We start from the raw sequence: 17,674 nt of genomic DNA, 5'->3' as shown, positions 1-17,674 counted from the left end.
GTTTGAAACAGGTTCTAGCAGATATACTGAGAAGTCTTGGCCATGTTTTGGAGTAATAGCACTGTCAACCACATTCCTACCCTACTTGTCAATGATATTCAATGCTTAGTTTTAGATTAGTAACATACTCTTTGAAAACCCAATCACATCACTTTTTTTGGCCACCAGTCTCACCAGCCAATCTTCTCACTAAACCCTTTACATGACTTAGGTTTCCCATGAGAAAGAATATACTGAGATCTCTTCCTTCAGTCTGATCCAGAAGCTACACCTGGCCTTATGTACACATCCCTCATGGGTTGAACATCATTTAATTAATACTCAGCTAGCCATTCCTTCTTATTTTTCTTATCTGCAATTTCATTTGGGTCATATTTCTTAACATAATTTCTTCCTGGATTACTTTAACCCTATCATAGATGATCTTAGCACACAAAATTCATAATTAATGGTAAGACGTGTTTTTCTCATTTTATCCCAGGTTCATTTAGAGTTAAGGTTTTAATTGGGCTCTCAGAAAAGCTTTCTATATGGGCTTCACTAAAGTATGGACTCAGGGTTAACTTCTACCTGTCCATTGGAAAACTGTTAATGTCTGGTTTAGAGCTCTAGTTTTTCAGATCAATTTATATTTATGTTACATTCTTGCATGAGGATGACCTAGTAAAATTTTTCATATCACACTGCACAATGCATCAAAGTATGAGCAGCTTAACATTTATAGATATCCTTGGGGTAGGACTGGAAGAGGTAGGGAGACAATAAGAGATTGCAAAGACAAAAAAATATACATCAAAAAAAGTTGGAAATATGTGCTATGAGTGCTTTTTTTTGCAGGAAGAAGTCTGCAATTCAGGGACTTGCCTGATATTAGTCTACATACAACACACCTTCCTTTACAATTGTATTTCTATTTTTTAGCATTTTTCTTGAGTTTTTAGAGTAAATGACACAGCAAAGAGAAAATTCTCTGCCTCATTTACCGGAAGTTATTTTGGTAAAAGGGTACTTGGGAGGAGGCTCAAGAAATAATGGTTGAAATGAGTGTATATTTCATCATTTGGAGAAAAAGTGTTAGAAGCAGCTAAATGTCAAGGCTTAATCCAGGCTGAGTTCAGATTTCAACATGACTCTGGAAATGGCTTTTGACCTAAATTACAGAAAAAACAGCCAAAGATAAGACCTCCTTCAGTATACCTGGACACAATTTGCTGACTTATCTTTAAGATGGCCAGTTTAAGCCCCCTTTCAATGCTGGAGAATGAAACTCTCCGAATTTTGTAGAGTTGGAACCAAATAACAAATAAGCATTATCACCAAGGAGATAAGTGCCTTCTTCATACATAGGACAAAGCTCCCACAAACTCCAGCACACTTCCACGTCAGGAATGCCTGACCACCTCTGAAAAACAAGGGTTTGTCAAAGCCGTTTCTCTGCCTCTTCCCTGTAAACTTTCATTACTGCCACCTGATGACTTGTATGCACCAGGATCCAGAGACCCCACAGACACTGAGACAAAACTGTGTGTGAGTGTCTCCTATGGAGGTATGGGTCAGCAGTGGACTGCTGCAGGGGCAGGGGCTCTGGTGCAGCAGACCCGGGTACGGCATAAGCCCTCTTGGAGGACGTCACCATTAATCCCACCACCTAGTCACCAGAACTCTCCATCAGAGAGCAGACAGACTGAAAATAACAATCACAGAAAACTAACCAATCTGATCACACAGACCACAGCTGTGTCTAACTCAATGAAACTATGAGCCATGCTGTGCAGGGCCACCCAAGACGGGTGGGTCATAGTGGAGAGTTCTGACAAAATGTGGTCCACTGGAGAAGGGGATGGAAAACCACTTCAGTATTCTTGCCTTGAGAACCCCATGAACAGTATGAAAAGGCAAAAAGATAGGACAATGAAAGATGAACTCCCCAGGTCAGTAGGTGCCAAGTATGCTACTGGAGATCAGTAGAGAAATAACTCCAGAAAGAACGAAGAGATGGGGCCAAAGCAAAAACAACACAGAGTTGTGGATGTGACTGGTGATGGAAGTAAAGTCTGATGCTGCATAGGAACCTTGAATGTTAGGTCCATGAATCAAGGCAAATTGGAGGTGTCAAAGAGGAGATGGCAAGAGTAAACATTGACATTTTAGGAATCAGCAAACTGAAATGGACTGGAATGGGTGAATTTAACTCAGATGACCATTATATCTACTACTGTGGGCAAGAAGCCCTTAGAAGAAATGGTGTAGCCATCATAGTCAACAAGAGTCGGAAATGCAGTACTTGGATGCAATCTCAGAAATGAAAGAATGAACTCTGTTTCCAAGGCAAACCATTCAATATCATGCTCATTCAAGTCTATGCCCCGACCAGTAATGCTGAAGAAGCTGAAACTGAACAGTTCTATGAAGACTCACAAGACCTTCTAGAACTAACACTCCTAAAAGATGTCCTTTTCATTATAGGGGACTGGAATGCAAAAGTAGGAAGTTGAGAAATACCTGGAGTTACAGGCAAATTTGGCCTTGGAGTACAGAATGAAGCAGGGCAAAGGTTAACAGAGTTTTGCCAAGAGAATGCACTGATCATAGCAAACACCTTCTTCCAATGACACAAGAGAAGACTCTACACATGGACATTACCAGATGGTCAATGCCAAAATCAGATTGATTATATTCTCTGCAGCCAAAGATGGAGAAATTCTATACAGTCAACAAAAATAAGACCAGGAGCTGACTATGGCACAGACCATGAACTCCTTATTGCCAAATTCATACATTGAAGAAAGTATGGAAACCCACTAGAACATTCACGTATGCCCAAAATCAAATCCCTTATGATTGTACAGTGGAAGTGATAAATAGATTCAAGGGATTAGATCTGATAGACAGACAGAGTGCCTGAAGAACTATGGATGGAGGTTCATGACATTGTACAGGAGGCAGGGATCAAGATCATCCCCAAGGAATAGAAATGCAAAAAGGCAAAATGGTTATCTGATGAGACCTTACAAATAGCTGTGAATAGAAGAGAAATGAAAGGCAAAGGAGAAAAGGAAAGATACACTCATTTGAATGCAGGGTTCCAAAGAATAGCAAGGAGAGATAAGAAAGCCTTCCTCAGTGATCAATGCAAAGAAATAGAAGAAAACAATAGAATGGGAAAGACTAGAGATCTTTTCAAGAAAATTAGAGATACCAAGGGAACATTTCATGCAAAGACTGGCACAATAAAGGACAGAAATGGTACAGACATAAGAGAAGCAGAAGATATTAACAGATGGCAAGAATACACAGAAGAACTGTACATAAAAGATCTTCACCCTCCAGATAATCACAATGGTGTGATCACTCACATAGAGTCAGACATCCTGGAATGTGAAGTCAAGTGGGCCTTAGGAAGTATCACTATGAACAAAGTTAGTGGAGGTGATAGATTCCAGTTGAGCTATTTCAAATCCTAAAAGATGATGCTGTTAAAGTGCTGCACTCAATATGCCAGCAAATCTGGAAAATTCAGCAGTGGCCACAGGACTGGAAAAGGTCAGTTTTCATTCCAACCACAGAGAGGCCATGCCAAAGAACGCTCAAACTACTGCACAATTGCACTCATTCACACGCTAGTGAAGTAATGCTCAAAATTCTCTAAGCCAGGCTTCAACAGTACATGAACTGTGAACCTCCAGATGATGAAGCTGGATTTAGAAAAGGCAGAGGAACCAGAGATCAAATTGTCAACATCTGTTGGGTCATCGAAAAAGCAAGAGAGTTTCAGAAATATATCTACTTCTGCTTTATTAACTATGCCAAAGCCTTTGACTGTGTGGACCACAACTAACTCTGGAAAATTCTTAAATATATGGGAATACCAGACCACCTGACCTGCCTCTTGAGAAATCTGTATGCAGGTCAGGAAGCAACAGTTAGAACTGGACATGGAACAACAGACTGGTTCCAAATAGGAAAAGGAGTACGTCAAGGCTGTATATTGTCACCCTGCTTATTTAACATATATGCAGAGCACGTCATGAGAAACACTGGGCTGGATAATGCACAACCTGGAAATATCAATAATCTCAAATATACAGATGACACCACCCTTATGGCAGAAAGGAAAGAAGAACTAAAGAACCTCTTGATGAAAGTGAACAAGGAGAGTGAAAAGGTTGGCTTAAAGCTCAACATTCAGAAAACTAAGATCATGGCATCTGGTCCCATCACTTCATGGGAAATAGATGGAGAAACAGCAGAAACAGTGATAGACTTTATTTTGAGGGGCTTCAAAATCACTGCAGATGGTGACTACAGCCATGAAATTAAAAGATGCTTACTCCTAGGAAGAAAAGTTATGACCAACCTAGACAGCATATTAAAAATCAAAGACATTACTTTGCCAACAAAGGTCCGTCTAGTCAAAACTATGGTTTTTCCAGTAGTCATGTATGAATGTGAGAGCTGGACCATAAAGAAAGCTGAGCACCAAAGAACTGACGCTTTTGACCTGTGGTGTTGGAGAAGACTCTTGAGAGTCCCTTGAACTGCAAGGAGATCCAACCAGTCCATCCTAAAGGAAATCAACCCTGAAAATTCATTGGAAGGACTGATGCTGAAGCTGAAGCTACAATACTTTGGCCACCTGATGTGAAGAACTGACTAATTGGAAAAGACCCTGATGCTCGGAAAGATTGAAGGCGGTAGGAGAAGGGGACCACAGAGGACGAGATGGTTGGATGGCATCACTGACTCAATGGACATGAGTTTGAGTAAACTCTGGGAGTTGGTGATGGGCAGGGAGTCCTGGCCTGCTTTATTCCAAGGGGCTGTAAAGAGTCAGACCCAACTGAGCAACTGAAATGAACTGAACTGAATTGAACTGATGATTTATCATCATTCAAAACATGTGTGTTCCTGGGAGGCTGAAAGTATGGGAAACATGTTGGGATATACATGGGAAACACTTAGTGTAGACCCAAACATTATGAGTGAAAGAGTCTATAGCTGATCACCCACATTTTTTCATTCAAATCTAGTGCTTTCTCCAGAAGACCCCAGGATCCCTATAGTAGGACAGAATTCACACCTCAGAGTTTTCCCAAATATGTTTCTTCTTCAACATTTCCTCTGAGGCCTATCTTGTAACTCTCCAAGTAATACCTGTAAAAAATTAGTCTATTTGTTTGGAGGTAGAGAATAAAGAGGTGCAACTGGAGGACCAGTCCAATAACTAACTTCCCCATCTACAATTCTGAGTAAGAGTTCCCTAGAAGTCTGGAGAGGCAGGTAGGGAGGAAGGGAGAGAGAGAGAAGGAAGAAAAGAAAAAAAATGTTCAGAAGGTTATGGGATCCCTGGCCATTTTGTCCAAAATTAAGGCAAGGAGGCATAGAGCTCTTAGCCTTTGAACCCTGAAACTGCAGCCATATGACCAGCTATGAAGAGGAAATCCCAGGTGAACTTCAGACTGATATTGCTCATACTCCCAGGGCAGAGCAGTGATGAACTACAATCTAGGAGAATATTCTCAATAGGTTCAAAATAAAGCTCTTTTAAGTCTCAAGTTTTGAGTTTCAAGTGGTTGTCTTAAAATTTGAAGATGTAGCTCTTTTTTCAACACAATTCAGTAAGAGAATGCCATCCATGCGTCACCCCCAATCCATGCACAGTTCTCCTTCCCTATGCTGAGTGAGTGATAGTCACTCAGTCATGTCTGACTCCTTATGACTGTAGCCTGACAGGCTGCTCTGTCCTGTCCTCTGGAATTTTTCAGACAAGAATCTTGGAATGGGTTGCCATTTCCTTCTCCATCCCCTACGGTAGGCTGCTTCAAATGAACGTGAGGAGACCTGGATCCCCAGCATACACAGAGGGCAAAGACTCCAGAGTCAGACACCTGTGAGATCTTATGAACTGAGGAAGACCGGAGCAGGGAACTTAATCATGTCAGAAGTTTCTCTGCAAAGACAGTACTTGCTTTCAGCTGACCCACTGCCTAAGTGAATAGATCACTCTCAGGGAAGAGGAAAAGGTAAACTTACTCAGGGACCCCAGGAATGCAATTAGTTTAAGCCTACATACCAATTTCACTAAGCCCACTTCAGTCCTATAGAGTGAGAATAATATGCAATTTTCTTGGATTAATTACGTGTACATATTAGGTACACTGCTCTTACCCCATGCAAGTGAAGACTTGAATCTAAAAGATTTATTTACTCACAATGTCTCACTCTTGGCTTAGATCTAATCTCTTTATTTCTTTAAATCCTTACCAAGGGCAGAGATAAGACTTGCTGTTTATCATTTTAGTATCAAACAACACTCAGTGACATTTGTGTCAATACTACTGAAACAAAATCTAACCTAGCTTTAGTGTTTATGGACATATGAAATATGAAAGAAAACACGGAGAATATAAGTGGACAGAAAGAAAGTGTCTTCCCAACCCAAGGCAATCTACATTCATAAATGTAATGTAGATGAATTGTTGTTGTGTGTTTAGTTGCTGAGTCATGTCTGACTGATTTGTGACCCTGTTGACTGTAGCCTCTTAGGCTCCTCTGTCCATGCAATTCTTCAAGTAAGAGTGCTGGAGTGGGTCCAGGGGATCCTCCCAACCCAGGGATCAAACCCAGATCTCCTGCATTGGCAGGTGGGTTATTTACCACTGAGCCACCAAGGAAGCCCCTAAAGCAGACGAATTACCTTTTGAAAATCAAACCTTCAGTTTAGTAAGGAAATTAAATATACATTAAAAGTGAGAAAGTCATGACACAAAGTCCCTTTAAGAATAGCAGTGATGACAAACCAGATGAAAAAGGCAAAGAGACTACTTCTGGAATTGCCTAGGCCTGATACAGATCATATGCCTGCCACCATGTAACACTGTGGCTAGGGATGCAGCTATGAGACGAGAGAGAAACCATTTTGCATCATCACAAGTTAATTGTCAAGATGCTGGCTCCAGGTGAAATAGAGGTAAGCTAACAATTCACTGGAAGAAACACAAGCTGGAATGAAGATTGCCGGGAAAAATATCAGTAACCTCAGATATGCAGATGACACCACCCTTATGGCAGAAAGTGAAGAGGAACTAAAAAGCCTCTTGATGAAAGTGAAAGAAGAGAGTGAAAAAGTTGGCTTAAAGCTCAAAATTCAGAAAACAAAGATCATGGCATCCGGTCCCATCACTTCATGGCAAATAGATGGGGAAACCGTGGAAACAGTGTCAGACTTTAATTTTTTGGGCTCCAAAATCACTGCAGATGATGACTGCAGCCATGAAATTAAGACACTTACTCCTTGGAAGAAAAGTTATGGCCAACCTAGATAGCATATTCAAAAGCAGAGACATTACTTTGCCGACTAAGGTCCATCTAGTCAAGGCTATGGTTTTTCCTGTGGTCATGTATAGGTGTGAGAGTTGGACTGTGAAGGCGGCTGAGCGCCAAAGAATTGATGCTTTTGAACTGTGGTGTTGGAGAAGACTCTTGAGGGTCTCTTGGACTGCAAACTTGTGATGATGCAAAGGAGATCCAACCAGTCCATTCTGAAGGAGATCAGCCCTGGGATTTCTTTGGAAGGAATGATGCTAAAGCTGAAACTCCAGTACTTTGGCCATCTCACAAGAAGAGTTGACTCATTGGAAAAGACTCTGATGCTGGGAGGGATTGGGGGCAGGAGGAGAAGGGGATGACAGAGGATGAGATGGCTGGATGGCATCACTGACTCGATGGACGTGAGTTTGAGTGAACTCTGGCAGTTGGTGATGGACAGGGAGGCCTGGAATGCTGTGATTCATGGGGTTGCAAAGAGTCAGACATGACTGAGCGACTGAACTGAACTGAACAATTCACCAGTTCCTGGCTAAGATTTCTTGTATGAGCCTATTTGTGACTCTATACCATGCTATAAATTGCTGGGAGAAATATCAATAACCTCAGATATGCAGATGACACCACCCTTATGGAAGAAAGTGAAGAGGAACTAAAGAGCCTCTTGAGAAAAGTGAAAGAGGAGAGTGAAAAAGTTGACTTAAAGCTCAACATTCAGAAAACTAAGATCATGGCATCCGGTCCTATCACTTCATGGCAAATAAATGGAGAAAGTATAAACAGTGAAAGATTTTATTTTGGGGGGCTCCAAAATCACTGCAAATGGTGACTGCAGCCATGAAATTAAAAGACACTTACTCCTTGGAAGAAAAGTCATGACCAATCTAGACAGCATATTAAAAAGCAGAGATACTACTTTGCCAACAAAGGTCCATCTACTCAAAGCTATGGTTTTTCCAGTAGTCATGTATGCAGGTGAGAGTTGGACTATAAAGAAAGCTGAGTGCCAAAGAACTGATGCTTTTGACCTGTGGTGTTGGAGAAGACTCTTGAGAGTCCTTTGGACTGCAAGGAGATCCAACCAGTCAATCCTAAAGGAAATCAGTCCTGAATATTCACTGGAAGGGCTGATGTTGAAGCTGTAACTCCCAACACTTTGGCCACCTGATGTGAAGAGCTGAGTCATTTGAAAAGACCCTGATGCTGCTGGGAAAGATTGAAGGCAGGAGGAGAAAGGGACGACAGAGGATGTGATGGTTGGATGGCATCACCGACTCAGTTGGCATGAGTTTAAGTAAACTCCAGGAGTTGGTGATAGACAGGGAGGCCTGGCATGCTGCAGTCCATGGGGTTGCAAAGAGTCGGACATGACTGAGTGACTGAACTTACTTACCGTGCTATATCTTTCTGTGAAAGTATTAACCTGTGTGCGTGCTAAGTCGCTTCAGTCATGCCCAACTCTTTGTGACACTAGGAATGTAGCCCACCAGGCTCCTCTGTTCTTAGAGTTCTCAAGGCAACAATACTGTAGTGAGTTTCCATTCACTTCTCCATGGGATCTTCCCAACCCAGAGATCAAGCCTGCATCTCCTCCAGCTCCTGCATTGCTGGCATATTCCTTACCACTGAGCTACCAGGGGAAGCCCAGAAGTATTAACCTAAGTTTTAACCTAAGCCTAGGCAAAGCAAAATATAAGACTCTAGAACCCATACATAGTTGTAGAAATTTAAACATATGAACATGTACAGATGAATGAAAGCAGCTGTCTTTATTTCAAATACACACATGATTAGGGGTGAACCATGAATTTGCACATTGGTCTTCCCTGCTTCTGAATTTGCCCTAGGATCTGCAAATGAATAAATGAAGAGAATGCATAAGTTTGGAAAAGAACATGAATCTTGAGGCTACAGAACACCTTAGTTCAAAACAGATCCAATTATTCTAGACAATTTTTTTAATATAGAGAAAAGATAAAGCTTCTTCAATCTAGGTAGTAATAAATAAATTTTCGGTCACAACTTTTCATTAGGGACTTTGGTGAGAGGCTCCCAAAACTTTCAGCCAAAAAAAAAAAAATTAAATCTTAAAACATGAGTCCTATGAGAACACAGGAGGCCTAAGGGGCAGCAATGTCTAAGTCACAATGGATAAGGAAGTAATTCAAATAGAAAAAGAACAGAATATGTTATTTTGTGTAGATAATAGCAAAACTTTTTGCAGCAATTACTCTCTTCCTCAGGACATGAAACTGCTGTCTCTTCAGATGTGGGCAAACAATATGCTTCCACACTGTAGAAAGAGCTTACCAAAGGTCCCAACCAAAGTAAAAAAGAAAAAAAAGAAAATGATGAAAACATCACCTCAGGCTTTGCTAAAACTTTCAAAGTCCTGGTGCAATAGAACAGCTGAGAGGCTCTGTTGGGTTTGTATAGGTGTCCAGTTACAATGGATGTGTTCAATAATGCTGGCACTCTGTATTGTGATTCAGAGTTTGCTGTATTAACTCAAAGATCCCGATGATCAGAGACAAAACTCCAGGACTAAAATAGTTCAAGGTAAGAGTTACAAGAGCAATGTGTTACCTCCTCAAAAGTGATCTGCAATCAATGAGGCAGAAAAGGAAAGTTAAAGTGAGTTCCAGTTCCTGAGAGCTCAAGTAGTTAGCTATTTCTAAGTAACAGCAATAACATAACCTAGAAACAGGTGATGTATAAATCAGAAAAGCTTCCTGCATTGTACTCATATCTATTCACTTAGCTTACCCTGCATAACACCATAAGCAAAATAATCTATGATCAAAGTGGGCCATTTTTATGAAAAACAATGGAAGGGATTGTGGCAATGATTATGAAGTGGTTAAATGCTATTAAAATTGATTACATGAACCTAATCAAAAAAACATAGCTATTGAGAAGTGTCCCCTCTTGGCCTACCTAATTCCTGTACATCTGAAGCAGGCATAACAAACTGCCTACCAAACTTTCATATCTATTTTTTATACTAGAAATGGGGCTTCCCTCATAGCTCAGTGGGTAAAGAACCTGCCTGCAATGCAGGAGACCCTGGTTTGATTCCTGGGTTGGGAAGATCCCTGGGAGAAGGGAATGGCAACCTACTCCAGTATTCTTGCCTGGAGAATCCCCTGGGCAGAGGAGCCTGGCAGGCTACAGTCTATGGGGTCACAGAGTCAGACACAACTGAGTGACCACACCACCACCATACTTGGAAACGGAACCCCTCTCCGGTTAAGACTGGCAATGTGCCAGCTAAAAATCTACATTTTCCAGTATTATCTGTAGATAGGGGTGGCCATGTAACTAAGAGTGAGTCAATGTTATGGAGGTAGGATATAAAAAATCTCCTTAAAAGAGGGGAACTGACTTAGCTGGGGGACCTTTCTCCTTATTCCTCCCTGCTTTGTCCTATCTGAAATGGAGACATAATAGGTAGAGCTATAGCATCCATCTTACTACCATGGGGCAACTCTGAGGATGGAAGCCACATGCCTATGAATAGCAGAGTAAAAAGATATAAGGACTATGGGATATTGGAGATACTCTAGCCCCACCTTACTAGACCAGAACTTCTTTTAAATAAGAGAAAAAAAGCCTCTCTCTTATTTAATTCAGGGGCTCCCATGGTGATAAGGAATCTGCCTGAAGTGCAGGAGATGTGAGTTCAATCCCAGGGTTGGGAAGGCTCCCTGAAGAAGGAAATGGCAACCCACTCCAGTTTTTTGCCTGGAGAATCCTGTGGACAGAGAAGCCTGGTGGGCTACAGTCCATGGGGTCACAAAAGAGTCAGACACAATTTAGCAACTGAGCATGCATGCTTATTTAATTCATAATTTATTTTCCTTAGTTGAGAAAAAGGGATTTTTTTTGCAAGCAATCAAACACTATTCATATCTGATACATTATCCTTAAAGTCTCAACTTAAATGTTACTTCCTCAGGGAATCTTTCGCGGATTTCTTAGATTAAGGTAGGCTCCATCAGTTGGGTTCAGTCGCTCAGTCATGTCCGACTCTTAGTGACCCCATAGACTGCAGCACGCCAGACTTCCCTGTCCATCACCAACTCCTGGAGCTTGCTCGAACTCATGTCCATTGAGTTGGTGATGCCATCCAACCATCTCATCCTCTGTCGTCCCCTTCTCCTCCTGCCTTCAATCTTTCCCAGCATTAGAGTCTTTTCCAATGAGTCAGTTCTTTGCATCAGGTGGCCAAAGTATTGGAGTTTCAGCTACAACATCAGACCTTCCAATGAATATTCAGGACTGACTTCTTTTAGGATTGACTGGTTGGATCTCCTTGCAGTCCAAGGGACTCTCAAGAGTCTTCTCCAACATCACAGTTCAAAAGCATCAGTTCTTCAGCATTCAGCTTTCTTTATAGTCCAACTCTCACATCCATACATGACTACTGGAAAACCCATAGTTTTGACTAGACGGACCTTTGTTGGCAAAGTAATGTCTTGCTTTTTAATATGCTGTCTAGGTTGGTCATAGCTTTTCTTCCAAGGAGCAAGCATCTTTTAATTTCATGGCTGCAGTCACCATCTGCAGTGATTTTAGAGCCCAAGAAAATAGAGTCTGTCACTGTTCGCATTGTTGCCCCATCTATTTGCCATGAAGTAATGGGACCAGAAGCCATGATCTTAGTTTTCTGAATGTTAAGTTTTAAGCCAGCTTTTTCACTCCCCTCTTTCACTTTCATTTTGCTTTCTGCCATAAGGGTGGTGTCATTTGAATATGTGAGGTTATTGATATTTCTCCAAGCCGGGAAAAAGGTAGGTCTCATACCATCTCCTTTTATATTACTCATCATACTTGTAATTGGTTGTTTAATATATATATATATAATGCAAGCTTGTAAACTCTAAATGAGCAAAGATTACATATGTTTTGTTCCCTCTCAGGCCAACATAGAATTCCAGTGGCACAGCACAAAGCAGGTACTCACAAAACATTTTAACTGAATGAAAAAAGTAATGAAAGAGTGACAGCAACAAAATGAGAATCTTGGTCACCACACCAGATACTGTACCACTAACCCAATGCCTAAAAGCAGAAATAACTAGTATATTCTATTTAGTAGAGATGCTATGAAAACCTACATAGAAAATTATGTAGCTTTGCTGAAGACAATAAAGGAAGTGAACACTTGAGAAACATAAAAGTCAAGCGTCATCTCAGCCTCTTAGTGGCTTCCCACACACTACATGCAGATCTTCAAGAGATCTGTTAGGTTCTGATGTCCAGTTGAAAATAATATTTGTCATGTACCTTGGAGTTTTTAATTCTAACAATAGTTAATTGGGCCTGTACTCTGATAAGTTAACAATACAATAAGCAGAAACATCTATTTTATGAAATTAATCTATTGTTCAAATACCCACCACAGATGCTGGCTCTTCCTGACAAAACTAATTTAAATACCCAATGAAGAATTAATGCTTAAGTCAAATATGCTTGGGAATTACCAAACGAAAGAATTATTCTGTAAATAAGTCTTAAAATATTTTAAGGCCTGCAAAGTGTCAGGAGATAAACATCCATCCTTTATTTATAACTTAACAAGGTGAACAGAGTAGCAAGGGACTCTGGAAAAGGAAAGGAGGGATGGGAGAGGGAAAGAAAAGAGAGCAGGAAACACCATCTAGGCTTCAGATATTGCATCTTAGTTTTATCTGACTGACATCTTAAGGACTGAGCTTCTTTGGGTTATTTAGGTACCATTTGAGCATCTTTGAAAATTCAATAAGGGCTTACTTTGAAAAATCACAACTTCCCCAAAACCCTACCCTTCCCCAGCTGTAATTCTGGGAGTTTATGCTCATTTCCTAATGGACTCAAAGTTTCTGCAAGAAAAGATGGGGCTCCATCTGTAAACTATTCAAGGCTACACCAGTGATGGCTGAGAGTTTTCTAGAGACTCATGAACCAATGACACCAAGCTATCCTGTAGCCAACCAGTGTGACAAGAAGTAAATCACAGATTACATACACTACAAACAGCTCCCTGTCTCTTTCTCACTCTCCTCATCTTTTTCTCTCAGCATCTTCTACCATTTTGGTGCTTCCCTAATGCTTTCTCTCTGTTCTCCTGTTCCCTAGCCTCCTGCTAGTCAGCAGCCCTACCTGAGGCACTATGGCCTCACAGACAACAGGCAGAAGGGGTAGGATGCCAGAACTGTGATTAGCATTCAAAACACCTATGTGGTATTATTTGACAGATGCCAAAGAAGTATACAGTAAAACAGCACTTAGACCATGAAGAGGGATTCCCACATTTTTCATTTACTACATACAGGCATTAAAGGTCCTTGTTAAAATAAGAGGATTCACTGTCAAATTGAGATCATCAAATTATCTTTGGTCATATATCAAAGCCCTGGGTAAATGGTACCAGGAAAGGAGAGTTTGATAGGGTAAGCAGGACTAGAAATGTCTGGAGGCAGAGATACCTCAGGAAAGGCAAGGTGGGGATAGGGTGTGGGAACAAAGTTCCTGAGACAGACAGGGAGAAAAGTCAGCCCTGATCAGCATAAGTTGGCATTTTCAGGATGGCTAACAAGTTAAACAGCAGGAATTCTGTGAACTTTAATTTTAGCTTGCAATAAAGAAGATGGTCGAAAAGATTGATGAACTCCAACCTTGTCCTAGACCATTTGGCAGATCAGCATCAGTTAGCAAGTGCCACCCAATATTTGGTCTCTGTGATGCCAAATAGTATGTGGGCCTCTACTCTCATTCACAGTCTATGCACCTGTAATTCACATGCAACATTAAAATAGATTAAAAAGATGCCCCTTCCAGAATGCAAAGCAATTGAATTATCTTCAATGGAATCTTCAGTGCTGAGCTGGTCAGAGAGACAAAGTTAAAACATATTGAAGTATAAGTGGTTGAGAATTTAATATTTATGATAGATGAGAGTATGGCATATACAGTCATACAATCTAAGTTGCAATTTTGGCAATCACAATAGTTCCTGGAGTTTTCATTTTTGTACTGGGGCTCAATTCAATTCAATCCATAAAGAAGATTTCAAGATGTGTATAAGTACAAATCATTCGTGCTGATGCATGGGGAGCAAGGAAATGAAGCAGAAGGCTGCCTAGAAAATTGAGACAGAGAAATAAGAGGCGCTGACAGTGACTGAAATAAGCAGAGATTGACTAGGTTGGAATGTTTGTATTTTGGTTTCTATGGTGGAGCAAATTATTTGACTAAGTGCTGCACTTCATCGAGGTGCTTAGCAACCATTTGAAAAAGCTATACAAGTAAAATACGAGGTGTCACAGAAGACCACTGAACTATTCCCCCAAAGTAGGAACACTGAGATACTGCAACTCTGAGCAAAAAGGGACCATTTTTGAGAGTTTCATTCTACCATATCCACAGAATTAAGTTTCTTAGCCTATATCCATGGGACAGCTATCACACCTCATCACTTCTGCAAGAGTTCAAACCAAATGTTTGGCTTTGTGTAGACAAAAAACAGACCATTTCACACATTATACAGGTGGTTATGTCACTGTGAAGACAGAACTTTTAGATGATACTTAGTAGCCCTGAATCCAATGTTATTGCCAACTTGGTTTCACTCTTTCATCAAAAATAAGGAAGTCACTGATACATACATCATTAGCATGAGAAAAAAGCCACTTTTATTCTGGTCTTAAGTTTCTAGGTATAGGTCACAATAGGTTGTGAAGATGGCAGAAATAAGGCTGGTACAGAAAGCAAGAGGGACAGGGCATGTTAGGTAAAAGAAAAATCTTCCCTTTTTGAGTGAAAATTTAATGTTGGTGGGAGAAAATGGAGCCAGCTGCTCGAGTTCTTAACAGGAACTGACACTTCTTTCAATCAAGTCCCAGGACATTTAGTTTTGTGGAACAGGCAATGCTATACATGAGTCAATGAAAAATCTTGCAACTGTAACTTCTAAATTCTTTAAAGATTCTCAACTGCAAAAATGTCCCTGTTACTGGGCGGAGAAGCTAAGAAGCAACATCGGTAATTCTCCAATCACTTCCTTCCTGTTTGAAAAATAAAGTGCTCAATAAACCAATCACTGTTTCTTGCAATGATTCAAAAAGATAGTGTGTCTGGAGCCGATCATACAGAGTGAAGTAAGCCAGAAAGAAAAACACCAATACAGTATACTAACACATATATATGGAATTTAGGAAGATGGCAATGACGACCCTGTATGCAAGACAGGGAAAGAGACACAGATGTGTATAACGGACTTTTGGACTCAGAGGGAGAGGGAGAGGGTGGGATGATTTGGGAGAATGACATTCTAACATGTATACTATCATGTGAATTGAATCGCCAGTCTATGTCTGACGCAGGATGCAGCATGCTTGGGGCTGGTGCATGGGGATGACCCAGAAAGATGTTATGGGGAGGGAGGTGGGAGGGGGGTTCATGTTTGGGAATGCATGTAAGAATTAAAGATTTTAAAATTTAAAAAATAAAAAAAAATAAAAATGAAAAAAAAAAAAAGTCAAAAAGATAGTGTGTGTCATATCATAAGCTAGCTAAGAATCATTAGAAATAGTCACTGGAAGCAAATAAGAGTGTCAGAGGGATTAATATCTATTAACTACCTAGGTTGGATTATTCATTACCAACAAAAGGAAAAGTCTATCATCTTGATATTTCAGCATAACTTCAGCAACCATCTGGAATACTGTAATTGCAATGACACTGCTTCTGGGTACAGCAAACAGCAGAATCATTTAAAAAAAATTCATTTCAAATATGTGCCTAGAAGCTAATAAATTTTACAGCAGTTTCAACCTTTCCTCATTGCAACAAAGAAAAGCATCGTTCCAGACAAATTAAAAGTAAATTGATTGCTTAGGGGACTCAATTCAAATATCACTTTTCCATGTTAGAAATCTCTTTTCTTAAAACATTAGAGAGAGAGAGAATGAATGAATCTTAGATGGGGGAATGAGATGGATGATGGAGATAGTGAGTGTGAAAGGGACAGAAGCCAGTATATGAAAAAAAAAAATATATATATATATATAGCAGCAAGGGAGAGTGAGAGATAACCAAAACCATTAAATCCTTGTTTGCAAAACCAGGTAGAAGTCAACTTAAAATGAATGCAAATATGTCACTGGGGTGCAGGCCTAACATTTGTGCTGGAATTTATTAATAATAACTATGAATAATGAATACCAGAATTGAAGGGATCAAATGCCATTTTCTGTGTTTACCTGTCATTATCCATCTTTCACAGACAATGCTCAATTTTATTCATTTGCTCTTTTCCTTAGAATTTGAATTATTCTTTTTCCAGTTGTCCACTTAATCATAAAGAAAGCTGAATGCCGAAGAACTGATGCTTTTGAAATGTGGTATTAGAGAAGACTCTTGAGAGTCCCTTGGACTGCAAGGAGATCCAACCAGTCAATCCTAAAAGAAATCAGTCCTGAATATTCATTGGAAGGTCTGATGTTGAAGCTGAAACTCCAATACTTTGGCCACCTGATGTGAAGAGCTGACTCATTTGAAAAGACCCTGATGCTGGGAAAGATTGAAGGCAGGAGGAGAAGGGGACGACAGAGGATGAGATGGTTGGATGGCATCACCGACTCAATGGACATGAGTTTGGGTAAACTCCAGGAATTGGTGATGGACCAGGGAGGCCTGGTGTGCTGCAGTTCAAGGGGTCGCAAAGAGTCAGACATGACTGAGCAACTGAACTGAACTCAGTTATACGAGTAGGAGAAGCCAAGCTATACTTTTCAGGGTGTTGCCTCAAAAGCGATTAGACCAATTCAGAAGCAAGGCCAAGTAATAAAGTTTTTAAGGAAGCTTGATAATTTGAAGGCACCAGACACTAGTCTTGCTGCTCATTTTAGGAAGAAAAAACTCTTTACAATTTTAGCACATAGTGGTTCCAGTATAACCTCCTGACCTTCAGCTTGTCCAACTGTACTTGGAAAGAAAGAACGGCTGCTCCATCTGAAGCATCAAGAAAGTCTTGGATTCTCTCTGCACCACAGATGTGAAGGCTTTTTTCTGAGTTGGTTTGAACTCTGAATACAGAAATAGCAGAAGGTTTTTCGGTTGAGATGACCTGAGTTAAGACATTCTGACATGGCTCTAGAAAAAAATCTATGTAAGAGCTGATACATAGTAATCCTGAATTACAGCCACAAAAAACTATCACAGATACACATGTGTGTACATCCACACATTCACCAGCACCACTATTAGTCCTCATCACCCTGAATACTCATCTCCATTCACAAGTTAAAACAATGACACATCAATCGTATCTTAGTAAAGCTGGGAAAAAAAAAATAAATAGAAC

The 17,674-nt window shown here is 40.4% G+C and overlaps 1 protein-coding gene across 3 annotated transcripts in view; it reads right to left on the bottom strand.

Annotated features, from left to right (window-relative positions):
• Positions 1-17,674, bottom strand: part of PCDH19 (protocadherin 19) — a 129,313-nt gene that overhangs the window by 6,152 nt on the left and 105,487 nt on the right. The gene's annotated exons all lie outside the window — the stretch shown is intronic.

This window comes from Ovis aries, chromosome X, assembly GCF_016772045.2.
Source record: "Ovis aries strain OAR_USU_Benz2616 breed Rambouillet chromosome X, ARS-UI_Ramb_v3.0, whole genome shotgun sequence".
Lineage (NCBI taxonomy): Eukaryota > Metazoa > Chordata > Mammalia > Artiodactyla > Bovidae > Ovis > Ovis aries.
Note: the sequence above shows the minus strand (reverse complement) of the source record. Positions and strands in the feature narration are given on the sequence as shown.